Below are 17,500 nucleotides of genomic sequence, written 5' to 3' on the forward strand. Positions count from 1 at the left end.
CTTACTGTTAAATTCTGATACGACTGACAGGGAGAGAGAGAGAAAGAGAGAGAGAGAGAGAGAGAGAGAGAGAGAGAGAGAGAGAAGACATCTGGTAATAATACAGGCTTTCGCTGACAGTGAGCAATACCTGTGTGATATTCCCATTTAAATATGACTTAGTACGTTCACTGCCGGGAATTCTTTCGTTCATGGAGGGTATGTACAATTCATCAAAGTGCCTCCTAGACTCTCTCCAAACAATTCACCCCTTCTGTTCGTTCCATGAGTGAATTTCTTCACCTACTAAGCTTTTGGTGTACGTGAATTTTTGTTCGTTGTGGAAGTTTGTATGACAGTGTCATCATTTCCCCGAGCAGAGAGTCTTCTTTCATGAGTTCAAGACATCATCAAACACATTAAACAGAAGAGCTTTTTCAATAATAGTACATATGCATTACGCGATAAAACAATTCAGATTCCTTCAAAGTTTTCCTGGTCATCATCAAACTCATACCACCGTGACATATCAAACGAAGACAAAGTTAAATAATTTTCCTTTTTTATTTACCAATTCTTCAGGTTTCCTTCAGGTTTTCTGGGTTAATGATCATTTTTCACTCGAGCGCTCCAGGTTTTCTTCGGCGCTGTCAGACGTATGTTCAACGTGCAGCAAAAATCTCTATAACATCATTTTTTTTTATCAGAACTTACTTGAATTTTCATCAAAATTGTTAATTGTTAATTACCTCGTTGAAATCAACATTGAAAACTTATATCTGTAATTCCTATAAGTAGTGAGAAGATTTCGAAAATTTTTATAAGTAGAACCAAGACAGAAGAAAAGCCTTCCCAATCTACTGACCAAGTCCAACGTGCAGGTGTACGATATTTCCTCTTTTTTTTTTTTTTTTTTTTTGTTTTGTTCAAATCTCATTTTCTTATTGACACGTTTGTTCATCTTCATTTTTATCTTCTGAATTCGCTATAACGACTTTTTCATAACGCTACCGTAACATATTTCGTTATAAAGACGGTTTAAATGAAATTGGGAATTAATTATCAGGCAGTTTGGCAACAACAATTCATTGTATACATGGGGACATGGTAGGTAGGGTATAGGGAGGGTAGGGGGGTCCTGTGTCAAATGGATTTCCTCATGGTGGGTTTGCATAATAATAATAATAATAATAATAATAATGTCACGATCAGGAAAGAATATATGCAGAGACTCAAGGCGATACTCAAGTCAAAACACAACGCCAGAAATATGATAAAAGCCCATAAAACACATGGGCAGTGCAGTAATCAGATACAGCGCAGGAATAGTGGAATGGACGAAGACAGAACTCCGCAGCATAGATCAGAAAACCAGGAAACATATGACAATACACAAAGCACTACACCCAAGAGCAAATACGGACAGACTATACATAACACGAAAGGAAGGAGGGAGAGGACTACTAAGTATAGAGGACTGTGTCAACATCGAGAACAGAGCACTGGGGCAATATCTGAAAACCAGTGAAGACGAGTGGCTAAAGAGTGCATGGGAAGAAGGACTAATAAAAGTAGACGAAGACCCAGAAATATACAGACAGGAGAATGACAAACAGAACAGAGGACTGGCACAACAAACCAATGCACGGACAATACATGAGACAAACTAAAGAACTAGCCAGTGATGACACGTGGCAATGGCTACAGAGGGAGAGCTAAAGAAGGAAACTGAAGGAATGATAACAGCAGCACAAGATCAGGCCCTAAGAACCAGATATGTTCAAAGAACGATAGACGGAAATAACATCTCTCCCATATGTAGGAAGTGCAATATGAAAAATGAAACCATAAACCACATAGCAAGCGAATGTCCGGCACTTGCACAGAACCAGTACAAAAAGAGGCATGATTCAGTGGCAAAAGCCCTCCACTGGAGCCTGTGCAAGAAACATCAGCTACCTTGCAGTAATGAGTGGTACGAGCACCAACCTGAAGGAGTGATAGAAAACGATCAGGCAAAGATCCTCTGGGACTATGGTAGCAGAACAGATAGGGTGATATGTGCAAATAGACCAGACGTGATGTTGATTGACAAAATCAAGAAGAAAGTATCACTCATTGATGTCTCAATACCATGGGACACCAGAGTTGAAGGGAAAGAGAGGGAAAAAAATGGATAAGTATCAAGATCTGAAAATAGAAATAAGGAGGATATAGGATATGCCAGTGGAAATTGTACCCATAATCATAGGAACACACACGCGCACACACACACACACACACACACACACACACACACACACACACACACATATATATATATATATATATATATATATATATATATATATATATATATATATATATATATATATATGAAGAAGCCAGGTACTATGTCGTACCTCTAAGTAAATGGGGATACAATCCACAATGAAGTAAATTCCTTTAGTGAACAAGACCACAGTTGATGGTCGAAAGCTCTAATCCTATACGAGAACTATATATTTTAAACTACAGAGGAATTTACTTCATTGTGGATTGTATCCATATATATATATATATATATATATATATATATATAATATATATATATATATATATATATATGTGTGTGTGTGTGTGTGTGTGTGTGTGTGTGTGTGTGTGGCGCGCTCGCGCGCGTGTGAGAGAGAGTGTGGGGAATTCTACTGGTTTACTCACCAAATACATATGCAATTGTAATAGCCACAATGCCCTCTTAACTTTTTGAATTATTCGCTTTTTTTTTTTTTTTTGGAAACGCTTGTCACTACAAAGCCTGAAGATCCAAGTTCAAAGATATTTGAAGAAGAAATTGTGATGTTCACGAAGTTAAGAGGGCATTGACTATTACAATTGCATATGTATATGCATACACATACATACATACATACATACATACATACATGCATGCATATATACATATTGTTGTACGCCAATGATCTGGTGATTACTGCTGAAAATGAGGAGGACCTACAGAGCAGAGTTGGAGAGTGGCAGGAGTCTTTACAGAGGGGTGGCTTAAGGGTGAATGTGAGTAAAATTGATTAGCAGTAGGGAAGATAGTGACAGAATAGTGATGCAAGAAAGAAGAGGCTTGATTATATAACAGGCAGGAAAGTTTGAATGATTATGACATACTTTAAGCCAAGAGGGAGGATTTGAGGCTGAAGTTGACAGCAGGATAAAAGCTGTGTGGGGAATGTGGAGATGGGTAACTGGCGTATTGTATGATAAGAAAATGCCAATCAAGCTAAACCACTTAGGGGGGTAGTGCCGTCAATGCACCTCATTCGGTTTGATGTAGGCATTACTTAAGGTTCTTTGCAGTGTCCCTTCGGCCCCTAGCTGCAACTACTTTCATTCCTTTCACTGTACCTCTGTTCATATTCTCTTTCTTCCATCTTGCTGTCCACCCTCTCCTATTGATTGTTTCATAGTGCAACTGCTTTGAAGTGTTCCTCCTGTTTTACACCTTTCAAACCTTTTACTGTCAATTTCCGTTTCAGCGCTGAATGGCTTTAGGTGCCCCAGTGCTTGGTGCAATGACAAATCTATATAAACCAATCAAGCTAAAAGTCAAGATCTATAGCACAGTGATAAGACCAGTGGTAATGTATAGATCAGAAACATGGGCTGTAAGAAGAAAAGAGGAAGTAAAGCTTGAGAGAACGAGATTGATGAATGCTGAGGTGGATTAAGGGAATATCGCTGCTTGAGAGATTTGAAAATGACAAAATAAGAAGGGCACGCTGAGCAAAGATTACAGGGGTAATAAGAAAGTCACGACTGAGGTGGTATGGGCATGTGTTGAGGATGGATGACGAGGAGAGAGTGAAGAGGACTTGGGAGGAACCTGTACAGTTAGAGGAAGAAAATCGAGAGGGAGACAGAGAATGAGATGGCGAGATAAAGTGAAGGAAGATATGGAAAGAAGAGGTTGGTGTAGGATGATGCCTTTGACAAAAGGCAGCGGAAAAGGCGCATCAGGCAACCGACCCCTTAATGTAGGGATAATGGTGAGAAAGAAGATATACATATGCATATATAGATAGATAGATAATCATCGCACAGTGACCTCTGTAACAGGAATATCGGGATCAAACCAAGGTCTTTCAATTGAAAGGGAAGGGCATTACCAGCTGACCTGTGGTTTTATTTATATACTAGTACGTATATTATTATGTTTTATTAACCTAACCACTAAGCTTTATTCGTGGCTAAGGGAACCAATATTAGGTCTCACACTGAAGGGTTGAAGAAAACTTACCATTGAACTTCGAATCTGAATGAGGTTGTTGATTCGGGTAAAAACAAGAATCTGAGCTAAAGGTCTTACTTCAACAGGAAAAGATGCAGATAAACACTCAGGCCACTTAAAATCACTTATATATACATTTAACAAATTAAATCGGAAGAATGGTGAAATTTAAAACAGACGCGTCAAGCAGAGTCCTGTAAAACCACTAAATTTAAAAAAAATTAAACAATAACAATGCGCACTGTAGAATGGAGGTGCAGTGGTCAGGACCATGGCATAAGCCCAAGGTGAGCAGATGATGCCATAGCCAGCAATTCCTTCAGCAATCGAGAACGCATTCGGTTACTTACAAAAGCAAGTTAACGCTATCAAATAGAATCGGGGGGTTGGACGCAAGGTACCAAAACAACTCTTATTCAAAACACTGGCAAACATTTATGGATTTGTGAAATATGAATTCAGGTCTCTGTGGAAATCACACTTGGGACAGGAAAGTAAATACAGCAGATGAATAAAAGATTCAGGACTGATTAAAAACCTCACTTCTGGTACATTACCTTTCCAAAGCGTGAGCAATGAGAGATTTTAAGAATTAGCGATTGTTTACTTACAAGCTTCCAGCGCCTCAGTGGCTTGGTTGGTATGGTATTAGCGTCCCACCTCGGTGGTCGCGGGTTCGATTCTCGGCCATTCCATTGAGGAGTGAGAGATATGTATTTCTCTCGACAGACGTTCACTCTCGACATTGTTCGAAAGTCACGTAAAGCCGTTGGTCACGTTGCTGAATAACCACTGGCTCCATGCAACGTTAAAGCACCATACAAACAAGCAAACAAACAAACTAACTTACAAGCTTCCAAATCAAGGTTATGAGGATTATACTGCACATTATTGCAAGGCTTAGAGCTTAGAGGGAGAGGTGACTTAGAAAGATGTTTCTTTAGGTGCAATAATCCATGTAATAAAAGTAACCCACAAAAACGACAAAGTAAGTGCTATATTTCAGTGACAGCAGCCTCTGAAATACAGTACTTACTTTCTCTATTTTGGCGTTTTTATGGTCTCCTTTTATTAGAATGAATTCTGTTGTAACAACATTTTTACCAGTCATATATATCATCTTCAGGAGGACAAAGACCTCAGACATGTTCTTTCACTCTCGTCTGTTTGTGGTCTTTCTATGCCATTCTATACCCGCAAATTTTCTTAGCTCGTCAATCCATCGTCTTCCCTTCCTTCCCGTGCTTAGTTTGCAATCACTAGGGCCCCATTCTGATTTTCTATTTGTTCATCTATTATTTGATATTCTCATATGTCCTGCCCACACACCAAGTTCTTTTTCTGAGTTGTTGATAGAATATCCTCTACTTTAGTTTGCTCTCGTATCCATGTTGCTCTTTTTCTGTCTTTCGTGTGATTCCCATCATTATTCTTTCCATAGCTCTTTGAGTTGTAACTAGCTTAAGTTCTAAGGCTTTAGTAAGGCTCCAAGTTTTCTAATGCATAAGGTAATACTATTAAGACCGTCTGATTAAATGCTTTTTTTTTTTTAAAAGAGAAAGTGGCATTTTACTTTACATAATGTAATCTCATTTTGTCTACCAAAAGCTCTCCATCCCATGCTTATCCCTCTTTTATTTCGGTCTCATGCCCTGGTGAAACACTTACTGTCTCTCCTAAATACGTATATTCATTATAATCTCTAGAGGTTCACCAATAACCCTTACTTGTTGTGTATATTTTCATTGAACATTATCTTAGTTTTACTCATATTAATTTTCAGCCTTACATTTCTGCTTTCTCTCTTCAAATCTTCTATCATCTTTTGTAATTCCTCCCTTTATTCAATGATTAGAACTTATGCATCTACAAATCTTAAGTTGTTAAGGTATTCCCCATTAATGTTAATTCCTACATTTTCCCAATCTAAATTCTTAAAAACTACTACTAGGCACGCTGTGAATAATTTAGGAGAGGTGGGGTCTCCCTGTCTATTTCCTTTCTCAATCGGAAGTTTCTCACTGTGTCCATTTCGTTTGGAATTGCTGTACTACCCGTATAGATATCTTCAAGTGTCCTAACATAAGATTCATCTATTCCCTGCTTTTGAAGGGCTTTCATTACTGCTGAAGTTTTGACAGAATCAAAAGCTTTCTCAGAGTCTACAAATGCCATACATAGTGGTCTGTCACACTCTGTTGATTTGTCCTTTAGCTGGTTAATTACATGGATATGGTCAGTTGTTGAATACCCGCTTCTAAAACCTGCCTGCTCTCTTGGTTGATTAAGTCTTGCTATCTTTTCTTTGTAAATATTTTTTTTATATTACTGAGAGTAAACTTATTGGACGGTAAATTTTCAGGTCTTTTGTGTCTGTTTTTGTGAATTAATATAATGATAAAGTTTTTTTCCAAAGGTATATTTATATATATATATATATATATATATATATATATAATATAATATATATATATATATATATATATATAATATATGACTGGTAAAAAAATCTAATAAAAGGAGCCCATAAAAACTTCAAAATATAGAGAGAAAATACTATATTTCAGAGATTGCTGTCTCCCTCTTCAATTAGGTGAATGGGAAAAGTTACAGAAAGGGTGGTATTTATACCAAGAGATCCATCCACAGGTAAGCCAATTTAGGTCACTCCCACTGATAATCCTTTAATCCTCTTAAGAGTTGGTTGAATGAAAACTTTATCAATGACATCTGAATCCCATGCGCCCTTTGAAACAGGTAATGAACATCTCAAAGGGCGCATGGGATTCAGATGTCATTGATAAAATTTTCATTCAACCAGTTCTTAAGAGGAATAAAGAAGGATTATCAGTTGGAGTGACCTAAATTGGCTTACCTGTGGATGGATCTCTTGGTATAAATACCACCTTTTCTGTAACTTTTCTCATTCATCTACCTGAAGAGAGAGACAGCAGTCTCTGAAATAAAGTATTTTCTCTCTATATTTTGGCGATTTTATGGGCTCCTTTTATAAGTGGGTATGCTTATATTTTTATGCACAATGTTTATGCTTAGTTTTTACAAAGTAGCTGTTACGAAGATGAATGTTTTTTCCGACTTCCTTCATAAATGATGAAGCCTCCAAAAGTCTATCTCTTCCTCCGAAAGTCGTATAGAATCACACGAGGCATCATCTACCGGGGATTCTTTTACCGTATTTCATTAGCTGTTTTGCAAATATCTGATCTTCTTCCTCTCGGATGTTTTAGGTATCTTGATGTAATCAATCCCGACGCTTATTGCTTGTTTTTTTGCAGGTTTCCCATCTGCGGCTTCTCTGTTCGTTCGATGATTTTTTTTTTTTTGACCCTCGGAGGTAATGGTACTATACTTCGCCATCTCTACTCATTAAATTCAAATTTCATGTCTTATTCAGATATGGCCGCGTCAGTGCTTTTATGCTGTGCAATGTAGGCATTCCTTAAGGTTCTTTGCTGCGTCCCTTCGTCCCCTAGCTGCAACCATTTCCGTTCCTTTTACTGTACCTCCTTTCATATTCTCTTCTCTTCCATCTTTCTGTCCACCGTCTCCTAACAGTTGATTCATAGTGCAACTGCTTTGAGGTTTTCCTCCTGTTACACCTTTCAAACCTTTTCACTGTCAATTTCCGTTTCAGTTCTTGGCATTATGCCTAAGATCTATAAATCAATCAATCAATCAATCAGAAATGGCCACAAGATCTCGTTTGCTATACTCGATTACTTATTCTTCTTTCTTCTGGCTTTATTGCAAGTCATTGCCCCTTGTGCTATACTCCTATATTTGTATCAAGCTTCAGCGAAATTTTACAAATATTACAGCGTCAACCCCTTTATTTTTCGTAAGGTTATGATCAGAGGTCTCTTGGCTGAGTCAGTCTTTTTAAGTGTGTGTGTGTGTGTGTTAAAATGTATTAATGTTATATCATTGCAGAATTGAGCTTCTGTAGTTTCAGCCTCCTGAATCTACTGTATTCTGGTTTTTGTTACCGTGCTACCACTTGTATAATAATTATAATAATGATGATAAAATTTATGAAGCTTATTCTCTTTCGCTCTATTCCACTCTCAACCACCCAAAATATTCGTCCCTTTAGACCCCAAATAACTCCAAGAATAATCATTTATGAATAATAATCATAATGTTAGTAATAGTACCTTACTCTGAAAGGAAAAGTTACCAGCCTGTTGGGATTTTGAGTTTTAATGAATATTTTTTCCCCAAAAAAGAATCATGGTTTCTCCCGGTGGTCAATCAAAAAACATGGTCTCTATACAGTTTAATTATGTCGAGTTTGTTTACTTATCACCTTGTCAGTGTGTACTTCCGATTCGCAGTTAGTAAAGTTGGTGGACAGCCGGCCAGGATCAAGCCTTAGAACCTTCAGGGGTTGTGTCCAAGTGTTCAAAATAGTTTTAATCTCAGCGTAAATAGACAGCGGGCTGCAGACATGTAGAGCCCTTAGGAACATCCCCGAAAAAAAACAGAGAATGTAACATTTCGATGGTGACTGGAATAATAACGAACTAGAGTCAATGTTAGTTAATTTCCGAAAGACTGAAAATTTGTATCATGTCTATGGACAGTTACATCAAGAATATTCAAATTACAATTTCATTCTTCCTCTACAGTAAATTCTATAGAAAGGACTGAATTATTGAGCTTAATCAGAAATTCTTGGAGATTTTCGTGAACTGTCCAAATACAGAAAATACCATCCACATACCGAAGCCATAACTTTTTTGGGTAAAATTCTTGGTAAGAATTTTGTCTAAAAAAATTCCATGCAAGTATTCTAAAGGACAGGAGATATAGGATTATCCATAGCCATGCCAAACTTTTGTACAAAAAATTTCATCATTAAAACTAAATTTACTATTTTGATACATAACCGTATAAGACTGATAAGGTTTGCTCTTGTGGTTAAATCTGTTAAATCTGTGGCGTTAGTCGATGACCGTGTGATCCCGGACCATACTGGATTATCTATTTGATTTTTACCTTTTTGACAATTAACCATCTGGTATTCTTGATCTTTTTGTTACCTTGCAACCTTCTTTCCAGCTGTTTCATCTGTGCCCTGAAGATGCCTGAATAAACAGATGAAAGCGCTTCGCACTAACCTTTTGCTTGTCATTTTCTTGTGGCATTTGCTTGTATGTGTGTGTTATGCCATAAATAATAAATAATCCATAATAAGAATTCACTTTACCAAAAGGGATTATAACGGATAAAAACACATCTGCCCAGGCTAGGATTCAGTAAGATACACTTGTCAGTTATAATTCCCTGATGATGTCACTTATTTTTAAGATAAAATTAAGTCCACGTGAAAACGATTTTGGGGTTTAAGATATGTGAATATATATCATGAGTAAATGTGTGTTTGCATGTGAGAGAGAGAGAGAGAGAAAAATCCCCTATCCTTTCCCGTTTGTTATTCTCAAGACACTCAAAACCATCTTCAACTCTTTGTCTATTGTCCTGCTATGATGTCAATAAACCTGTAACCCATTTAGTTTTTTGTCACCAATGAAGAGTTGGAAAAGAATCGTGAGATATTTGAATGATAGACAACCTTAAGTACAGTATTTGACGAGAGAAAGAGATGTATAGAATGTTAGAGAGACTAGGATTGCTTTCTCTATGGAAGCAGAACTAAAATTAAAGGGTCACTATCCTTGTCAAAATACAAGAGAGAAATGACCAAGGAACTGGATTTCCTCTAACATGACCTCATAAGAGAGTGGTTCTACTTCCTTTGCCTGAAAGCAAACATGAGGCATCCACAATCCTTATTTTTGTCTTTTACGTTAGCAAAATCAACTCTATTTCACAAAAGTTACCTTCTCATGGTGCACATTTTCAAATACTCTATAGGTATTAAGTCGAATATATAATTGAAAAAGCTCCATTATTAAGGATTATGTTAAAAGTTCTATGTCTTATTCCAGAATGCAACGGCAGACCACTTCTCGTGACTCCAGGAAACGGCACAGGTCATTTGGCGTTCCCCGAGGTCAATTGGGATCCTAGCTCGAGCACATGGCAACCTCACCAATCCTATCCAACGGCTGTCAAGTGCACTTGGATCCTCAGGGCTCCACCTGCTCATGTTCTGGCTGCGGCATTTCTTCACTTCGATACCGAAGAGGACTATGATTTTGTGACGGTGAGTGGAAGAGTTTCCCATGTTTTTATAGTTAGGCAGTCCCCGGGCTTATGACAGGGTTTCCGTTCTTGAGACTTGTCGCAAGTAGAACATTGTCGTAAGCCGGAAAATCGTAAAAAATCCTAAGAAAACCCATACTTTAATTGCTTTTGGGTGTATTAAAACACTGTCGGCTGCATTTTTATTGCATTTTCCTTAAAAAAACTTCAAATATTTATTATTCTGCATTTTTGGAGTCATATTTCTTCTGTTAGATCGGTGTCATAAGCATTGTAACCCTGGAACATTCATCGTAAACCTGGAAATAATTTCTGATAAATATAATTGAAAAGCATTGTAAGCTGAACCCGTTGTAAGCCTGTATAAACAAAACGGTTGTTTAGCAGCTATTATTAGCATCTTGCCCAAGTCACTGAATTGCAACGTAAGTCACCGTTGTCATTAATATTTAATGATATGACTTTTGACGTACATCAATTTTGTATCACGCTCCATCCCACCGAAACTAAATAATCAACTTTCCTTTGGCCTAACCTGTGATTCTTATTTTCTGAGTCCAGTTTCCTGCTTACCCTTACCCTGTTAACTTAACCGAACGGGACTCTTTTATTTTACCCCATGTTTTTTTTTTTTTTTTGGAAACATTAAAACGGCTTTCATCTACATGTGCTTTCTTCTCAGCTTCTTATGGATTGCTCATGTTTAAATTAAATCTTGCTTCCACAGTTTAACTGTTCCAGCTCTCATTTCCAGTTAACCAATCAGAAAATAATCGGCATGGTACAAGATGTCTAAAAATAAAAGCTATATGCATGTAGTCTCATATCGGTTTCAAAAAAGGTGTCATTTTTAAAGCTAACAGAGGAAAAAGTAAAGCAAAGTTGGTTACAGTGACTATAAACAATCATATTTTAGGCATGCTGAGATAACAGATCATAGAAAATACCTTTGTGGATCCATGGGATGATGGGAAAATTTGCATATAGATATGTATATATATATATATATATATATATATATATATATATATATATATATATATATATATATAATATATATACTATAATATATATAATATATATATAGTATGTATAATATATATATATATATATATATATATATATATATATATATATATATATATATATATATATATATATATATATATATGTATATATATAAATAAAGGTTTTTTTTGCCACGTTTTATATACTTCGTGATCAAGTTATTCATGTATGCATATGTATATATATAATAATATATATATATATATATATATATATATATATATATATATATATATATATATATATATATATATATATATATATATATATATATATATATATTATATATTATAAAGGCCTATTTAAACATTCTTGTTTTAAAGCTAAGGACTATATTTCGGCGGATTCACTTCCATCCTTAATAACTCTTTCATATCCGCTTAGTTTTGAGCACTATGTCCCCAGATATCCGAGGTGTCTGGGAGCGCTCGACAGTGCAAAAAAATTATTATTTCGAAAATTCAGCAAAAATATAAATTTTATGCCAACAACGTTCATTTTCCTGTCTTTTTTTCTAAATGTTTGTATTTTATGGTGTAATAGTCAGAATAAATACGAAAAAATGTGAGTTATTTAACAAAAAACAAAAAAATCTTTACTTTTTTTATATTTTTGTTCGTAACCCCAAAAACTATGAAAGTCAGGCGAATGAATTATTTTTTATTAGAAAGCCAATAAAATTCTCTAAATATCGAAATATAAATCAATGGAAAACGAATAAGTCCAGCTGGTGAAAAAAATGATAGAAAAGAGTGTAAGAAACAGAGTGTGAGAATTATCGGTAGAAAAACATTTTTTGAAGAGCCCTATCTCGGTTATTTTTCATTGAAATTCCTTTGTAAATATACGAAAATGTAGAGGAAACGTTGAAAAATAAAGGACAAGTCAAGAAAAATGGCTTTGGTAACGGCAACAGTTTCATTTTGACGTTATAAGTTGATCGAAACGAAAAAAAATGTTACCGTTAACATTATCATTCGTAGGTCAAATGCTATAACAGTTAGGCGAATGAATTATTTTTTTATGAGAAAGCCGAACAAATCCTCTAAATATTGAATATAAAACAATGGAAAACGAATAAGTCCAGCCGGTGAAAAAATTTATAGAAAAGAGGGTAAGAAACAGAGCGCTCTGCCCGGCGCATGGTGAGAATTATCGCTAGAAAAAAAAAAAACTTTTTTGAAGAGCCCTATCTCGGTTATTTTTCATAGAAATTCCTTTGTAAATATACGAAAACGTAGAGGAAACGTTGAAGAACTAAGGGAAGGTCAATAAAAATGGCTTTGGATACGACAACAGTTTCATTTTGACGTTAAAAGTTGATCGAGATGAAAAGAAATGTTACCATTGTCAACATTTATCGCTAGAATAACAATTTTTTGAAGAGCCCTATCTCGGTAATTTTTCATAGAAATTACTTTGCAAATATACGAAAATGTAGAGGAAAAGTTGAAGAATAAAAGCAGAGTTAAGAAAAATGGCTTTGGTAACAGCAACTGTTTCATTTTGACATAAGTTGATCGAAACAAAAAAAAAAATGTTACTTTTGTCAACATTATCGTTCGTAGCTCAAAAGCTATACATAACGGGCGAATTTCTTACTCCTCCTCCAGACGAAGTAGTTCCATGGCTAGGTTAATCCTACGAGCCTTCCAAGAAAAGTCATAGTCCATCAGAAGCCTCCTTATCTTGGCATCTTCTGGAGATTCATAGCCCTGCCGAAACTCTAATAGTCTCTTATGGGATGCACTAACGCATTTTCCGTTACTTTTACCATAAAAACTACGCTGATGCATGTTGGAAAACTATTGTTCTTGTGTGACGTAACCATGTAAACAACCACTTGTGTCAACAACAGCTCGCAAGTGGGTCACTGAGAGGGAAGTGTAGGTGCGATCAGCTGATTTCATTGTGAGAATTTTACTACGCCAGGGATTTGAGCATGCGCAATACAGAAACTACTTTGCTGGCGTATTAATACCCGAGATACATGGTCCAAGGTATGATCTAGCCTATGGAAATCGCTACTTGTCCGAAAAAAAAAAAACCCCTACCACACGTACAAAAAATTTTGGTAAATTTTATGTACTGCTACGTCAGTTGGATAGATAGGGGATATAGTATTTTTACGTACTATTACGTCAGTTGGACATGAAAGGGTTAAGCAGAGAATGACAGAAGGAGTTTCATTAGGTGATGCCTGGGAACACCTCTAAGCCACCACCATTGGTTCTGTTAATTTTCTCTATCTGCTTCATCGTTGCCTTAAGGGAGATATTGTCTATCTGGTCAGAGTCCCAGGCTCCATTGGAAGGGTTGATCCTATTATCTTGTTGTTTTATCAATGTAGATTCTACCATTTGACAGTTATAGCGATAGCTGCTCTTGTTTAAAATTCGGGATGAGTTCCAATCCATGGTACGGTTCGAGTTATTTATACGTTGGAAAATTGCCAAACCATATTGTCCAAATCTAACTGTTCGTTTATGTTGAGTTAATCTTTCCCTGAGGGATTTTCTTATGACACCATAGTATGACTTATCACAATCCCTACAGGGGATTTCATAAACCCCTATGTCTTTGGAAAATGGTTTCTGCTGAACGTTAATTAAGGATTTCCTCAGTGTATTCGGATAAGTGAAGATGAAAGAGTTGGAGGGGCATAAGGATTGTGCGATCATTCGTAGATTATCCACATGAGGGATTATGATTTTGTGTATTTTTCCTTTTCTTTCTTTTCTGTGGGTTTGTAAAAATGCTCTTCGCTCTATGTTATGGCTTTTCTATTATGTGCTTGGGGCATTTTAACAGGGTAAGTTGATTCCTGATTGTTACAAGTTCTTTGTTAAGAAAATCTGCATTGCAAATTCTCAGGGCTCTATGAAATAAATTACTTGCTATGCCAAGTTTACTAAAGTGTCATGATAGCCGTAAAAATGTATGCATGAAAGTGAGAATATCACTTTCCTGAAGACAGTGAATTTGTAGTTTTTAGTTCTGATGATTAAGAGATCTAAAAAGGGGATTTGGTTATTGTTTTCCCATTCTGCTTTAAATCTTATGCTCGGGACTAAGGAATTTACTTTTGGTTGAAAGACATCAAAATCGCCCCACTCGCTTTTCCAGTATGTTAAGATATCTTCTACATAACGAACCCAAATCATATCTGCAGGTTTAATAGGGTTTATAATTACTGTTTCAAAATACTCGTTATTATATACAAGTTTGCTAACATATGAATAAGCGGGCTACCCATAATTCTACCAAATTTTTGACGGTAAAAGTTATCTCCAAAGGAAGAGATGTTATTAGTGTCGCAGAGCTCTACAAGTTTTATTATTTTATTCAATTCTATGGGGAGGTGGTAAGCAAATGGCTCAAGTTTATTTTCGAGTGGAAACTCGCCAATTAAGAATTCATCTTCTAAAAATTACTTTATTCACAAAAGCACAATGGTAAATGAAAGGTGACAGATCTTACTAAAACGACACTGTACAATACATCACTGAATTGGAGATTAGCACAACAAGGATATCAAGGTGTACATAAATCCCAATCTGCAATGCAATTATATCACCCCAGGTGTGGCAGATTCCTCTTGCAAATCTGGACAGCAGTAAAAAGTCTACTTTGTAAGGGTGGGGCGGATTCCTCTGGCCAATCTGGACAGCAGTAAAAAGTCTACTTTGTACAAGTCTGGCGGATTCCTCTGGCAAATCTAGATGGCAGGAAACCGTCTACTTTGTACAGGTGGAGTGGGTTCCTCTGGCAAATCTGGACGGCAGGAAAACTTACATCTCTTAAAATAAGTTCACACAAGTTAGATGTCTTGTGTTTCTCTAATCACTTCTATCTAGGTATTGAATGATCTAATCACTTCTATCAAGGAATGGCAGTACTCAGTATTTATAGCGAGGAACACTGGCATGGATAAAACACTGTTGCAAAGTCAAAGAAAGAACGCTTGAATTAGATTGTGAATTGTGGGAGAGAGGTACCTAGGAAAAGTACACTGGCTTAGACTAAATCTGGAGCCCCAGTAATTACCTTAATTGGCATCTTTGTGAGGCTGGGATAGAAGATCCTTCAGGTGAAGTAGATCTAAACGCTCTTTTGGCGATGTCGGCTCAAAGGTCAAAGTCCTCCAAGTGTGTGAGAAATGAGTGCCTGCCTGGCACGAGGCTTAATACTCAAATGGAACAGACTGTAACTGGCGATCTCTGCTCATTGCCCTTTTAAAGCAGAGAATGTGCCAAGTCATTGACTTCAGGATATGTGGCGTTGTGTACCTGCAGATTAGAGAGAAAGATCTTTGCCTGTGAATCGTTACAAGATAGGTGGAGGTTGGTTAATCGGGTTTGGGGTTTTAGCTAGGAGACAGTAAGCTTCTCTTGGTGTTCTCCCTGGCAAAGCATCAAGGCTTAGCTCTTGAAGAGGTTGCTTGGCTGCTCCTAAATCATACTTTGCCACTCCAATGTCTCTAGTCTGTAAGAATATTTTCTGAATGATTAAAGAACTACAAGTGATACAATGACATAGAAAACTGTAAAAAAATCCCCCCCCCCCCCGCCCCCGCGTTAAACAGACATTCCACTTCCTTTCAGGCATGAAGGTCTGCACTAGCGAGCTGGTGGTATCGACTGTGTTTATTTTTCTTCTTAACTACCGTTATCCCTACACTAAGGGGTTGGTTGCCTGATGCGCCTTTCTTTACCAACATCAGCCATGGTTTATTATTTAACAAGGAGTTTTTACGACCATGTTCCCTTGCTGTCGATCAACCACAGTTATTGGCGATGGGCCTCGCCTTTGATTAAAAAGTCCACCTGCAAGGCAGCAGTTTCCAGAGTTGTTGGCAGTGGACCTAGCCTTTTACTAAAAAATTAAGACTGCAAGGCAGCAGCTGTCCTTTTAGTCGCCTTTTACGTAATGCAGGACCTACGGTGGTAATACTCTTACACCACTACCACAGTATAGTTATCAACTATGTTTATTATCTCCCCTTAATGGATTCTTGCTCATGCAAATGAGAATAGTCTTAAGATGATGATTCCTAACTTATCCTCTAAGGAAGAGTGAGCTTGCTAACTAACTTAATACCCCTAACACTAAAGTAAGGGTTGTCTACATTTATTTAAAGAAACTATCTGTGTAATAACAACATGATTGCTCAAGTTGTTGAATTCAGTCATGCCCAACACAAACCTTGAGCCATAATTAGAGTAGAGCATTTGGATGCACCAATGCACTCGAATTTGACATTATACACGTTTATGTATAAACAAACTCTTGTTTAATTGTACCTTTTACATACATTATAAAGATTTGCGTCTAATATAACTCGTAAGATTTTCGCTTCTGGTGACCTTAAGTTTAATAATGAACAGGACAGCGAGAGTACTGAAGATCATCAGGGCTATAAATAGAATTAATTTTTACAATATTAAAAAGTATGCTAAAATAAGGTAATAATTATAAGAAATCTAATTTTATGATATAACAGTCACTAAGCTAAAAGAAAAATAGACTACAAAGCGACTTTAAGCTACAAGCAAATTAAAACTACATAACTCAGTGAAATAACAGATCAAAAAGCAAAACAAAATTTTTTTTCTGTAATAGCAAATTAATATGTATGATTTTACTCAATTTTAAACATTAATTTAAGGGAACACTAAGCCCATGGCATTATATTTTAAATATTTATTTAACCACAAGGTTACACTTTTAGTTTTCTTGTCATACATGCTATTTGTACACAAAACAACGCCCTCAAATAGTTAAGCTTTTAATCCCTTGACCAACCAGTACCCAAACCTTAATTAAGGCCATTCTCCTCCACAATGATATAAATAGGTCCAAAGGCCAGATGGCAAGTCGTAGTCGCTTGATAATTCCATAAAAGGAGTAGCAGGTGTGGCGACACAAGGAAAAGCAAAAAATGGAAGAAGGAAGCCTGCGTATATTCACCAGAAATTGACGAAC

The sequence above is a fragment of the Macrobrachium nipponense genome, chromosome 31, assembly GCF_015104395.2.
Source record: "Macrobrachium nipponense isolate FS-2020 chromosome 31, ASM1510439v2, whole genome shotgun sequence".
Taxonomy (NCBI): domain Eukaryota; kingdom Metazoa; phylum Arthropoda; class Malacostraca; order Decapoda; family Palaemonidae; genus Macrobrachium; species Macrobrachium nipponense.